Consider the following 13,349-nt stretch of genomic DNA (forward strand, 5'->3'; position numbering starts at 1 on the left):
CAGTGTTATACAAAAATGTTGCTACATTAAAAAAAAACATATTTATAGTGAAAATTTTTCGCCTTCATGCTAAAATCGTGGTAACGGAATGTGGAGTTCCACTTTTTCAAATATCCTGGGACACACTTTAAACGTGATTTTTTTTCAATATTGGTACAAATTTACGAAAAAACTATATATTTTCCAAAAATATATAATGTAAGCTGTTGAAAACACTACGAATTTAATTTTACACACTCAAAATTAATGACGAAATCAGACTTTGTTTATTTGAATTTATGGGTGGGACATGGTAAAAACGCACTACCTTTCGATCTAAATAATCAATTAAAAATATATACAGGTCAGATAGTTGTATTTAACTGATTGAATAGAGTAAATTAATAAATTTGCATGTTAAAAGTACATAACTTTCCAACATTTTATAATATAATAACTATGAAAAAATCAATCAAAGTCATGGGACATGCCAAAAACGCAATGTACAAACTTTGGCGAAAATGCCCGTATATCGAATCGAGATCGAAATTCCAGCGTAAAGTATCGTCAAGGACGAATATGAAGGGCGTTGAGGGGGTGACCCATCCGGCCCGTCGCAGCGCCGGTGGTCCCCGTCAATGGGAGAAACACCAAAGGCGCGAGAACCCGATGGCGCGTGCGCGACGATCGACCGCAGCCGTAACAGACCACCCTCCCTTACGACATCGAATTGTGTCGTTCTGTATCCAAGACCGGAGATGACATTCGGAAATCCGATATGGATATGCAGACAACTGATGAAATCCATACTATTTGCTTTAGGTTTGTTCATCACATTTTTAGCATGCCGCCGACCAACAGAGTAAAGGACTCCAAAATGTAGATACATAACTAGGGCCAGGATTTATATGCTAGTGCATATTTTGAAAGGGTGTATGCACAGCTATGAGAGTTGCACAGAAATCTGTTTTGAAAGACACAAAATCGAAAAATAAAATTTTATTGTGCATATAAATGCATATTTGAGACGTTAGAGCATATTTGAGACATTAGTGCATATTTCATAAATAAATGCATATTTTAGAGCTTTTGAATTAATAATTTGATTTTTTTTTAAATTATTTTATCGAGTAGGTTAGGAATGCTAGATGCACTTGCATTTTTAATGCCATCTCCGAGCTGTGGATTTATCAGAAAAAGCGAAGTCAACTCGGGCACCTTTATTTAAAGTTTGCCCAATCACCTCTGTGGACGTTGAGAGGTCGTTTTCGGCATACAAACAAAATACTGACAAATACCTATGCGGAAAAATATAATGCCAGATAATATTGAAAAAAAAATATTACTTAGTAATTTTATTTTTCGGGCGAAAAACAGAAAATGGTATTTATAAATAGTTAAGTGTGTCGTTTTTGTTTTTTAAGCTATGTTTGGTTTACATTGCATTTGTTATTCAATTATTTGTACTTGTGAAAAAACTATTTTGAAAATTGTAATTGATTAACTTTATATTTATTGTTTGTGTTCTTTTGTTCTGTTTTCGTATTACATTGAAAAAATATTAACTAAAGATCTACCATCGTAAGTTGGCAGCCGGTCGAATTTGAAACTAAAATTGTCTATCGAGGATAAATTTGTTACAGATGCCATTTAATTTTACAACATGTTTCTCGAATTATGGATTGCATAATATTTGTACAGAAATCTACTACCAATAAAAAATTATAAATTACCATTTTTTTTGTTAGTTATGGTAAAATTCTAAATGTCATACTAGCGTCCTCGCTGAAATGCCAATTTATGATGGTAGATCTATAGTTAAGATTCGATTTTTTGTCAGAAATATTGGGTAAAGTGGGTATTTACAATTTTTTCCCACAAAAATGTTAATTTTGAACTGCATATTTCTTCGGTTTTAGTGCATATTTAATTGATTTTAAGTGCATACGTGCATGCATATAATAATGTTTTTTGTTGCATATAAATCCGCGCCCTATACATAACATAGCATTGAGTAGAACAATAACCATTAAAACATTTATTTATTATTACGAGAGCACTGTATATCAAACTTCTAGTGAATAAAACAAACCAAGATTAGTATGAAAGGTGTCACAGTAAATTCCACAAACTACCTATTCTAATAATTATTCAGAATAATCATTTAGTAAGTTTAAACTACTTAAGTAAGAGCCTAGTTAAACTAAATGTTATTAAAAGCTTAAACCTAAATAACAAAGAAATGAAAGCAATATAATATGTATATGTGTATAGGTACTATGTGACAAATGAGACGCATTTGGACTGAATATTTTTGGATATATTTTTCGGAGCGGACCGGACAACCTGGAAACTGGTGGTTTTGGGTAGCCTACAGGGAAAGCGAAGCAGAGGAAGAGCGTCGGCACGCTGGAGCGACCAAGCGAAGGAGCTTATTGGGGCAGTCTTCACTCTGCCTTGAGAAAAACAAAATGATCGAGAGTCGTGGAAAGTCTTTGTCGATAAGAAAATGACGGAGTTTCAAGGTGGTCACGATCATCGGCCACGAGTGAACGACCAAGAACAGAAAGCACTACTTAAACGTAAGAATTCTTTTCAATATCCACCGGGAAACTAATTACTTACCTTGGCAAACTTTAGGTATCTACTTACGGGTTACGGGTATGTTGCAATAATATTAAACTATGTCTCATTTTTTTACATCAGAATAAAATAAATCAACGTTTTCCGTAAAAGCCAAAAGTCGTTTGTTAAAAAAAGGCAATTTAGTGACAAAGAAAAACACAATACGATTTTCGCTGATTTCACAATCATGCTATGGCCAGTATGATCACTAGATCTGAAAATAATGTTTTCGTGCGGCGTATCTGAAACATTATAATATACCTACTTACAAAAATATGACTATAGCCTTACCATTATATCTTGGCTACGGGCGCCATAACGGTGCTCTGGGGAACTACGACCCCCCGCAAATTTAGGTATAAAACTACGTTCCCGACCCCACTATAACAGTCCGTGACACTACATACAGCGCTATAAAATCGTAACCAAGATAAATGATGGGTCTAGTTACCAAATGATTACAATCGAAAAAGAAAGCATTTATTTCAATAATTATATTTGTCCCAGCAGGAAAATACGATTAGTTAGGATTTAAAAACTGACACTGCTTGAAAGATTCACATTTTATTGAAAACCAAAAAGACCAAGTTTATGAAGTAACAGTTACTGGCATGTTTTGGCACATCTAGCAAGCATGACGTCTAGTGTCTACCTAAGCCTCAGGGTGATATGTTATAGGTAAGTATAGCTAGATGTTTATTTTTACCGTAAAAAAACAACACTCATAAAAGTGCCAGTTGCAGACTTTCTCCGCTGAGAAAAATAAAAATGTGGATGCTACATAAACGTGAGCATGATACACGGCATCTCGTTTTGAATGCCTCCATGTGTACTTAAAATAAAACTAAGGTACACCTACCTATAACCAATATGGGAAAATTTGAGTACATTTCGCAGGTATATGTAGAGATATATTATTGATATGTGATACCAATATACTAAAAATAAGTTAATAATGGGGGGGTTCGTATAAGTCCTTAGAAGTCTAGGTAAGTAAAAAATTATGTATGTCAGGATCTATCAAATTTAACTTAATTTTACACTTAACGGCCCACATGCGCCACGTAGGTCAAAATGGAGCTTTTATGGTATTTTCAGAGCATAAGCCTGGACATTCCTTAAACGTTGTAGATAATCTATTTATATAATTTTGAAGCCTTAGTATCCTTTATATTTATTTTAAACATTTGATGACATTACATAAAATAGTATTCTTTTAAACCTCTCGATCTAATGTTTTAGAATATAGTTATATTTCAGTACATCAATGTGCAGTGGTGTTAAGATTTTTTAGATTTATTAATTTTTAAACGCATTTATAAAACCATCAGTATAATTTATGTCGACAATATTATAGTGAAATATTTACGATAAAAAATTATATTGATAATCTCTATGATCCCAAATTTGACAAGAATTTGGCATTTTATTATTCAAAAAATGGGCACGATTAACACATTTGAAGATAATTCCAAAGATACTGATCATAAGCTATGTCTTTAACCATTCAAATGTGATAAAACATCCTACGAATAATGATTGTTTTATAATTATTGACCTAAGAATAAGGTAGTATTTTTGTGATATACACCATTTCTTTGGCTGGAATGAAATGCCAATAGAAATGGCGTATTTCAAAAAAATACTACCTTATTCTTAGGTCGATGATTATTATAAAACAATCATCATCACTATGTTTTACACTGTTATCACGAGTATAAAATATAAAACCATTTTGTACCTATAATGTCAACGCTCAGTTATTCCAATTTAAATGTATCGCAGTTTCTTCTTAATGAGTGCATTTGAAATATCACATCCAATCCTTTTTGACATTTTTAGCGGATAAGTTTTCTATAATAATATAAGTATAATAATTGTACTATATATTATGTAACTGTGCAAACAATTGTATTGTTCACTTGAATTTTTTGTTACGTACACTGAACACACCTGTAGTTATTTATTACAAACATTGATTATTAGTTTTGTATTATAAATATTTTAAGTAAAAAACACTGCTTTTGGCACGAACACTTTTACCGTTTAAAAAATATTGTAAGAACTGTGATGTTTTCACAATAAGGACTACTATGAGACTGTACTGACAATGTTTCTTGCAAGTTGAAACATGTCAAAGGAAATGAAGAGGACCCGACACATAGGTGGTCATTGCTAAACACTAAAATACGTATCTTGTTTTCGTATACTTTGGCATGCAATAGAACGGGACGAATATGGTGATCCCTTCTTGAAACTTTCTTTTACAACATTTTTGTGTGCGGACTGTGCGGGGGATGAATACATGTGTGCGGACATATTTTGGTAGGTGTGCGCGCGCACACGCGCACACCTTAGTGCTCGGCCGTAGTGATTTAGCGGGCGCGGCGCGGTGGCGTCTTGCGAAACTCAAACGTATAACCGTGTGTATCATGCCCCAAAAAAGACACTTTCTACGAACATTTCACACACGGTTATACGTTTGAGTTTCGCAAGACGCCGCCGCGCCGCGCCCGCCAAACCACTACGGCTGAGCACTTAAGAAGGAACATTGATTAGGAGTCCGGCTAAATGGAAATAACTTGCAAATGGGTATATTGATTGGGTTTTGTCAAAATGGGCAGATTGCTATGAACTACCTGACATTAGACTCAATAAACATAATATAATCAAAACCATGAAGACGCAACAACTTGAGAGTGACGTGTTTTAAATAATGCCTACATACTTTTTTGCATAAGTACTCTAATGTTGGGGTTAAAAAGGTGACATCTGTATAGCGGCAAAAATGCACGTATGACAAAGGCACGTGAAAAATACATGAAACCGGTATCAGTACGTAAAATGAATATCAGTATTATTGCCATGGCCCATAATTGCGGTCAGGTCATATTCCCGTGGCCATATAAATTCCATTCTAACGAGTCGCACTCTTAAGTTAGAAGAAAAGTATATTACTTATTGAATTAGTATAATTTCTTTTGGGCTTTTCACTGTTGTCATATTGGATTTTACTGATGAGAAAGTGTTACCATATTTTTCTACGCAGGCATTGATATACTACTGGATGAATCATATGCTTCTTAAAATGACGCCCGATTTTCAGCGACTCGGCCAGTGTTAAAACTTACTGTTTTAATATCGGCGGACTTAACTCGATATAAGCTCACTTAATATTTGTCTCGAAAACGACCTGGCAATAATTATGAGTTAGCCCGATCCAGCTTGCATCTTACTCTGACTTATAATAGTCAGCGCATGACGACTTGCTCTGTCCGCTCAGACATGAATTTTTGGTAGCTTGCAAGCTTTGGGTTGCAGCACCCTTAGGGTCACTATTCCAAGAACACAAATTTAGTTTTACAGCCAGGGCAATACGGGTGAAATTCGGGAATCCATGTTAACGGTCTTAACGCATTATACCTACAAGGAAATATTATAAGACGATATTCGTAATATCTTCTTTTGTGGTACATTTTTAAAATGACACTTGTATGGGAACTCCTCATCTAGTAGTATTATCAATGTACGCAGGTGTAAACATTACAGTACGCACTAGTACATGGTTGGCGAACCTTTTTACGTACGCGTGCCAAGCTTTCCCAAAAAATATTTTTCGACTGTCTGACATGCCGATCAGTTTTCCACTGGGGAAAATAGTTTTTAAAAATCCTATTAAAAAAATATGATATTCAGAACACAGCACACATATTATATGTACCTATCACTTTTTTCAAATACGCCATAGATTTCAGTCCACCAATTTTGAAACGGTCTGCCAGAATTACTATTAAGTACTAGCTTCACCAAGTTTTGTTTCTTATTTGGTGCAGTAGTTTTTTGTTAGTAGAAATGAATTTGTTTGTTAATGTATTACTTCGCGTGGTTCCTTACGCATAAATTGACAACAGAATTGCTCCGATCGGATGAGGCATTCTGTCATTACAGTGGTCTCAAGCGTAAATCGATCAAAATTAGAGGTTCGTGACGCGGCCATAGGTTCACCACCACTGCACTAGTATGTAATATAGTAAGTATTTTACTATTTTTCGCGGAATCAGAATTATATTATTGTAGTAAAGTACTTACTTGTAGTACGGTTGTCAACACTGACATCCTTTAGTGAAGGAATTGGGAAACTTTTTTGAGCATTATTCAAAAAAATATACCTGTATTCACGATATTACCCCCCACCCTCCAAATGTAAACAAAAACAAGCTAATCACCCTTAAAATGAAGAACTTCTGTCAAGGTCAAGACAAAGCCACACGTGCCGTAAATAAGAACAGCAAACATAACGAAATAATAAAATAAAAACAGAAACAGAAGCAGTAAGTAGTAAGTACATAATGTAAGGAAAAATTGTAATATTGATATTGGGCTTTTTTATGTTTGAGTCTTGTTGGAGTAGATAATAAGCTATTTTCGAGGCCTAAGCAATATTTTTACTTTTTTTAAGTTCATATGTGTAGAAAATCCTTGTTCACAAAGATATTGTCGAAAAAACACCTTTGTCGCTTTCACGTGCGCAATTAAAAAAAGCATATTTTATTATTTCTTGTATTAAAATCATTGGCACTCAACTTCAACAAGTGAAGGATTACATCTATCTGGGATAAGCTGAGCTGGAGTGGTTTAAACTGCGCCAGCGCTCGAAATGGAAAAATTTACGAACCGGAGCGCTCGACAGTTTTCTGAAGATTTTTACATAGTAAAGATATCAAAGTATGTGTTTTTTCATAAAAATAAGTGTTAGATTTTCTATGATATGGCCTATCCAGCTCAGACGGTCAAATTATTTATTCCACGAGACGGAGCGATAATTTTACCGATTTCACGAACAGGAACGGCGCTCCGGTGCGTTCCGGTCCATTTCGAGCCCTTAAACTGCCTAATTAATGTTCACGGGTGTATAGGCCAAAACAGCTTTCCTCAATCGGGAAACCTAGCTAAGCATGTCGCCTAACATGAGTGCAGTGTAAGTAGTGTGTCGTTAACATCCAATCTATGTGAATCTTTCAACCACCAGTTGCCATAACACGGACGATGTAAGTAGATAGTTAATCTTAGTTCGAACAGCATACGAGGCACGTTTTGTTTCAAATAAGTATGCCGATATTAACTTCTTACCAATGAATCGGTACAAACATGGTCCACAAGTTTACATAAGAAACCAAGTCAAGCAAGTTTTCCGCATCTCAGAAAATTCGCTTTCTCACTCTCGCATTACACAATTTCCAGAGTGCGTTTGCCATTCTCGCATTCCGATATTTCACACTGATACAAGCAAGTTAGTTATGTAGTAGCTGCTAGTATAATATTCTTTTTAATAATTGTCTTATGAGAGACGGTTGTGCTGTGCTACCAACAGTTGGTTTATTCATCCTCCCACCTCCACTACCCTTGAAGATAGCGAATTCGCCAGCATGAGACGAGTAGACATATTTATTAAACTTATTAATTTATTAACTGGTTAATGTCCTGTTTTTTATTTATTAAACAAGGTGGAATTAGTAGGTACCTACTACATATTGCGTTTTATTTTCATTAAGATGACGCATCAGTGAAACGCCAAATAATGTTCAACTGTACGCGCGACGAAAATTTGTACTTGCTTCGCATTCTTTGAGAGAACGTGGAGTCGGACGCACGTCACTTTGCTGCGTGATGGCGACGGGCCAATTAATTCTAAAATCGTGTAAAGATGACTAAAAACTTTACCCATTTACTTTAAAAAGCAAACATGTCAATGAATATATTATTATTGATACTAATAGAATAATAAACAGAACATAAAATGGACGTATGTTGGATTTATATGAGAAATAATATTTCGTTTGACAGGCGTCATTTTCACCCGCGACCCGCAATCCGCACATCGCCCAGCAACGATCTTTTTAGACCGTGCCTCAACTAATGCATGGCCTTAATACGGTGTATTTTCACGAAGAATCTACAATTCGGTTATGCATTAAAATAAATATGTAAAATAAATTAACAACATTGTACGTAGGTGGGTACCTACTTAGTATGAGTTAGTTATTAAATCAATAAGATGCTAATCGAACCTAACCGACGGAATTGAGAGGAAGTTTGACAACTGACGTCAGAAGATAAACATACCTACCCACCCCATAAGCATGAGGTTCGATTGGTATAGCGCGAAACAAGGCATAGTGGGAGGGGCGGAGAGCAAGAGAAAGTGATGCAACAGGCTGATGTACCTATAGACGACACTTACAATCTTAACAATAACACATTAACAATGCATAATTACTACGCAATAAACAAAAATGTATGTGGAAATAATTCATGGTTAAATGGTTGTATTATAAATTATGTAGTAAACATAATAATATTAAATGAATTGGCGTTTACGTGGCAGAACTTCATCATACCGAATGTTTTTTTTTTTAAACAGGTTTTTTTAATTCTGCAATGTATGCGATAAGTATTTATGTTGAGTGTTGACAGCTGTTTCGAAAGATTAAAAATAACTTGACGTTATCTTCGGACCGTTATGACCACGGAACAGATTAATAAGATGGAAATGTAAAGCTAATCGCCATAGATCAAGATTTTGAAGCCGAATTGTATTTGATTTAATGACGGTCAGGCCATAAAATGCTTAAATGCCTCCGGAATGTCCTTAAATATTTGTTGAATGCGCGTTTCGGATACGTAACAAACTTTGCAAAGATCTATTGAAAATAACGTAATTTTAACCAGGGCTTCGAACCGTTATTTTTTTCGTTTCGGTTTTCGTTCAAGTAAATATATTTATATATATCGGTTCGGTTTAGCTACGAGTGGATGGAAGTGAGTGACCCACGAGTCACGACACTGTGACGGAAAAAAACCGTGCATAAACCGTATCCGTATAGTGTGAAATGAGCGTGAGAGTCCAAGGGCCAAGGCCGACAACTGAAGTGGGGAGTAAGATCATGTTAACGCGCGTGTTTGAACATGGTTCCGGTTCGAAGCCCTGATTTTAACACGTGTTCAAGTTTATTCCATATTTCTCCACCCTCGAGAATTAAACCTTGTTACTACCACACCTAGAAGGTAAAGTTGGCGATGGGCTTATAACCCGAAATGGCAATTAACATGATGACATAATAAAAATAAGTAAGTACTTACTTACAACCTTTATTGTATTATCAAAGTTGCCAATATCTATAAAGTAATTTATATATGTAAGTGAATGAGTACTTGGTCATTATTTTATTCCATTGTATAAATTTAATATAAACATATGGGTAAGGGATGGCGACACCGACTATGTAATTATTTGATGTACGGGATGTACCTAAGTAACCAAATAGCGTATTGTGGCAGACAACAGGTGTACAACAAAAAGGGGATACCTACCTTGTTTGCAGAGGTCGATAAAGGTAACTTATTTGAGTCGAGGGCAGAATAAAGCATGTAAAACGACCACAGGGCCTTGGTTAAATGTATTAGCAATAAAGTATAGGCACATGTGAATATCATCATCATCAACCGAAGCCGGCCGACTGCTGGATGAAAAGCATTTGAATCTTTGCTAGGCTGCATCATCCAATACTACTTACTACTTATTTATTTAAACAAAATATTAATAAATCACAGACTACAAGATTAAAATATACCACGAGGACATATAATATTATGTTAACAACAATAATAATATACTTAATACATATAATATAAATATTTTAATTACGTACTTTAAACCTCTAGAAAAATAATGTTAAATTGAGTTGTTGATGGAATCGATTTCGTATTTTACACCAGCAGGTCTATTCTGTACACAAGGCTGCTTTCGGTCCACTATGGCAGCTAAATAGGGTAGGAAAGTATCGAATTATTAACACTTATTGTAACAATTACAATAATTTAGTTATACTTGTTACAATAAGTGCTATGTTTTGACAGCACCTCTCTTCTCTGTGATAAATTTAGACCGAGATAGACTGTTTTGACGGTTAACTTATTGTAATTGTTACAATAAGTGTTAATAATTATATACTTTCCTACCCTATTTAGCTGCCATAGCAGACCGAAAGCAGACTTGTGTATAGAATAGACCCGCTGGAGGCAAAACACCTATATAAGTAATAATTATATTGATTGTCAATCTTCTTTTTATAAATAAGTATAAGTACCTAGGTACCTACTGACTTACACAATTTGTTATTTATTATATTTTTATCAAGTAGGTAATTTTAAACTGTTCACGGTTCGCATTGGAAACATATTGATAAGACGATATCTAAATAATGTAGTCTCACGATAATAATATGTAGGTATTGAAGAGTTTTTTAGAAGTGAATAAGTATTAAGTACCTGCTTACCACAGGACGCTAAATTATTGTGAACACGATACATAGAGGTTATCATAGGTATCTCTATTACGTGTAGGAATAACAAAAAAAAAATGTAAAATCAATATTGCCACAGAAATTTAATATTCCCAGATGAGAAAGAACAGTATTCATTGAATAATGCCCAAACGTTTCACGGCACAACTCCATGGCAACAAAATCACACGAAACAAACCGGTTTCCGTATAAGCACAATAATAATCGAGGAATCTCAATAAAATTCCTATTGAACCATGCATTCGTCTCATTCTTTTGAACCCGGTCTAAACGAACCTCCCCAAAAATGTATGAATCAGAATCTAGATGTACCTATGTAAAAAAGTAAGGAGCAAAGAGCAGATAATAATATTATGTATCTATGTTTATTTCAACTCAACTACTTAATTAGAAAATTGACTGACTGAGGCTAACGTGGTTTAGTATTAATATGATTATTGATATTGATATACCTACCAACGAAGTACTCACATGGTTTTAAATGAGTGGAGAATAGAATATTGTATTAATTTGTGTGAGAAACAAACTTAATAGGTATGGAAGTATAATATAATATTATGTAAGTATTTGATATGAATTTAAAAAAATAATGGGTGATTTATTGGCTTTCAGAATATTAGAATTAAATAACAAACTATTCGAGCACCAACCACCCCATTCATAAAAAAACAATATTCATCACTCATCATACCTATTATAAAGGTTGCAAATTGCTCAATCTGTGTGAAATACTTAGTATTTACTATAATATTATGTAAGTACTAAATAGTAGGTACGTAAGTAGTTCAAATCAGTAAAAAGAATGATTTTTTTATAATTTACCTCTACGTAGGTGCATAATTATTGAGGATGTCCTACTTCTGAACTAATTCAATAAATTACACAACATGGAGGTTTTTGAATCTACAATGCATCATTTAATGTGATACCTATCGATCATGGTCCTCATAAGGGGGAGCTGTCAGGGTTCTAGCCTGGGGGGGCGGCGTGGCGGGTCGACCAGTAAACTGAGATAAACACACATTACACATTTGCTCTAATAGTAAAAAAGCATTAAGAATTAACATTTTTAAATATGTGGTCATACTATGTCAACTGGATGTATTAAAAAATACAAAAAAATGGCTAAAAATACACTGAATCTTTTAATTTTACCTCGAACACTATTTGAAAACGCTACTATAAAGTGTCACACTGCCTTTAACATTACCGATCGGTAGGGAGGCCCGCCAATGATCCTGGCCTGGAGATCCACCCGCTTCAGGATGTGGAGGCCATGCTATCAATGATAGGAATCGACTGTTCCAATAATTTGATCCAAAGAATTTGGAATACACTGTTCATATTATAACATTTACTGAACGAACGAAGAATAGTAATAAAGTTGGTAAATGATAAATAATTGGATAAATAATAAAATTTCCTAACTCAAGCATTGGATGTCACTTTATGATATTCGATATGCTTATCCTGTTTACTTAGGGTGCAATTATAAACGATTTTACAGGATTTTTTAAACTAAATAATAATGCCAAAGTGTTCACATAGTAAACTCTTCAGATGAACTGCAATGCAGTCACTAGCTAACATAATCAGTAGACAAGACGACATTTTCGCTTAACTTTGATACTGTGTTAAGGCTCTATCTAGGTAGGTATAGATTACAGAAGACGGTATTCTTCAACATCTCTGTTCGCCAACATCAACTGATGAAGATGTAAATTGATTTTAGAATGCTTGATGGAAATTGTAGATAATATTGAACACACAGTGTAATTAAAATTCAATATTGAAGAAAAGACTTTCTATGTGTGTGCTAATTGGTTACTTATCTACAGACATCATCTGAATCGATATGTAAGCAGCTTGGTACACAAATGGCTTTAAATCAATATTTTTTCAAGTTTGAAATTATAAAATACAGTGCAATTACAAAAATATGGTATAATTAAGTACCTACTTATCTACCAAAATTATTCAGAATATATAGATATATATACATAAGTATATAAATGTAAGTTTAGTAGTAAAAACAACTAAAAACTAGGTATGTATAGAAAGTCAATAAGCAGGTATTTAGTAGGGAGGTAAGTAGGTGCTTGCCTACACGAAATATTTATCCTAAAAAATGTACAATAAAATGTATTATTTTATGAAGGTGGAATATTTAAGAATACTTACTTATAAGTAATAAAATAAATAAATCTTAGCCCTTTATCGGCCCTATCTATTGATGAACCCCAGAAGGCACTCGACCCCTGGACCGCCCCGGAGTATATGGGCGGACAACGTAAGGAGGGACACAGAGAGGTTGAATGTGTCCGACTGGATAGAAAAAGAGTTCGGTATACTTAGAGAACCTAGATGACAGTTGTACAATCA

The 13,349-nt window shown here is 34.4% G+C and overlaps 1 protein-coding gene across 19 annotated transcripts in view; it reads right to left on the reverse strand.

Moving 5' to 3' along the window:
• The window catches only part of lap (phosphatidylinositol-binding clathrin assembly protein lap), a 162,046-nt gene that overhangs the window by 147,214 nt on the left and 1,483 nt on the right, over positions 1-13,349 (reverse strand). The window lies entirely within an intron of this gene.

Source organism: Rhyacophila brunnea, unplaced genomic scaffold (genome assembly GCF_057557595.1).
Source record: "Rhyacophila brunnea isolate RB1 unplaced genomic scaffold, BYU_Rbru_1.0 scaffold_6, whole genome shotgun sequence".
Classification (NCBI taxonomy): domain Eukaryota; kingdom Metazoa; phylum Arthropoda; class Insecta; order Trichoptera; family Rhyacophilidae; genus Rhyacophila; species Rhyacophila brunnea.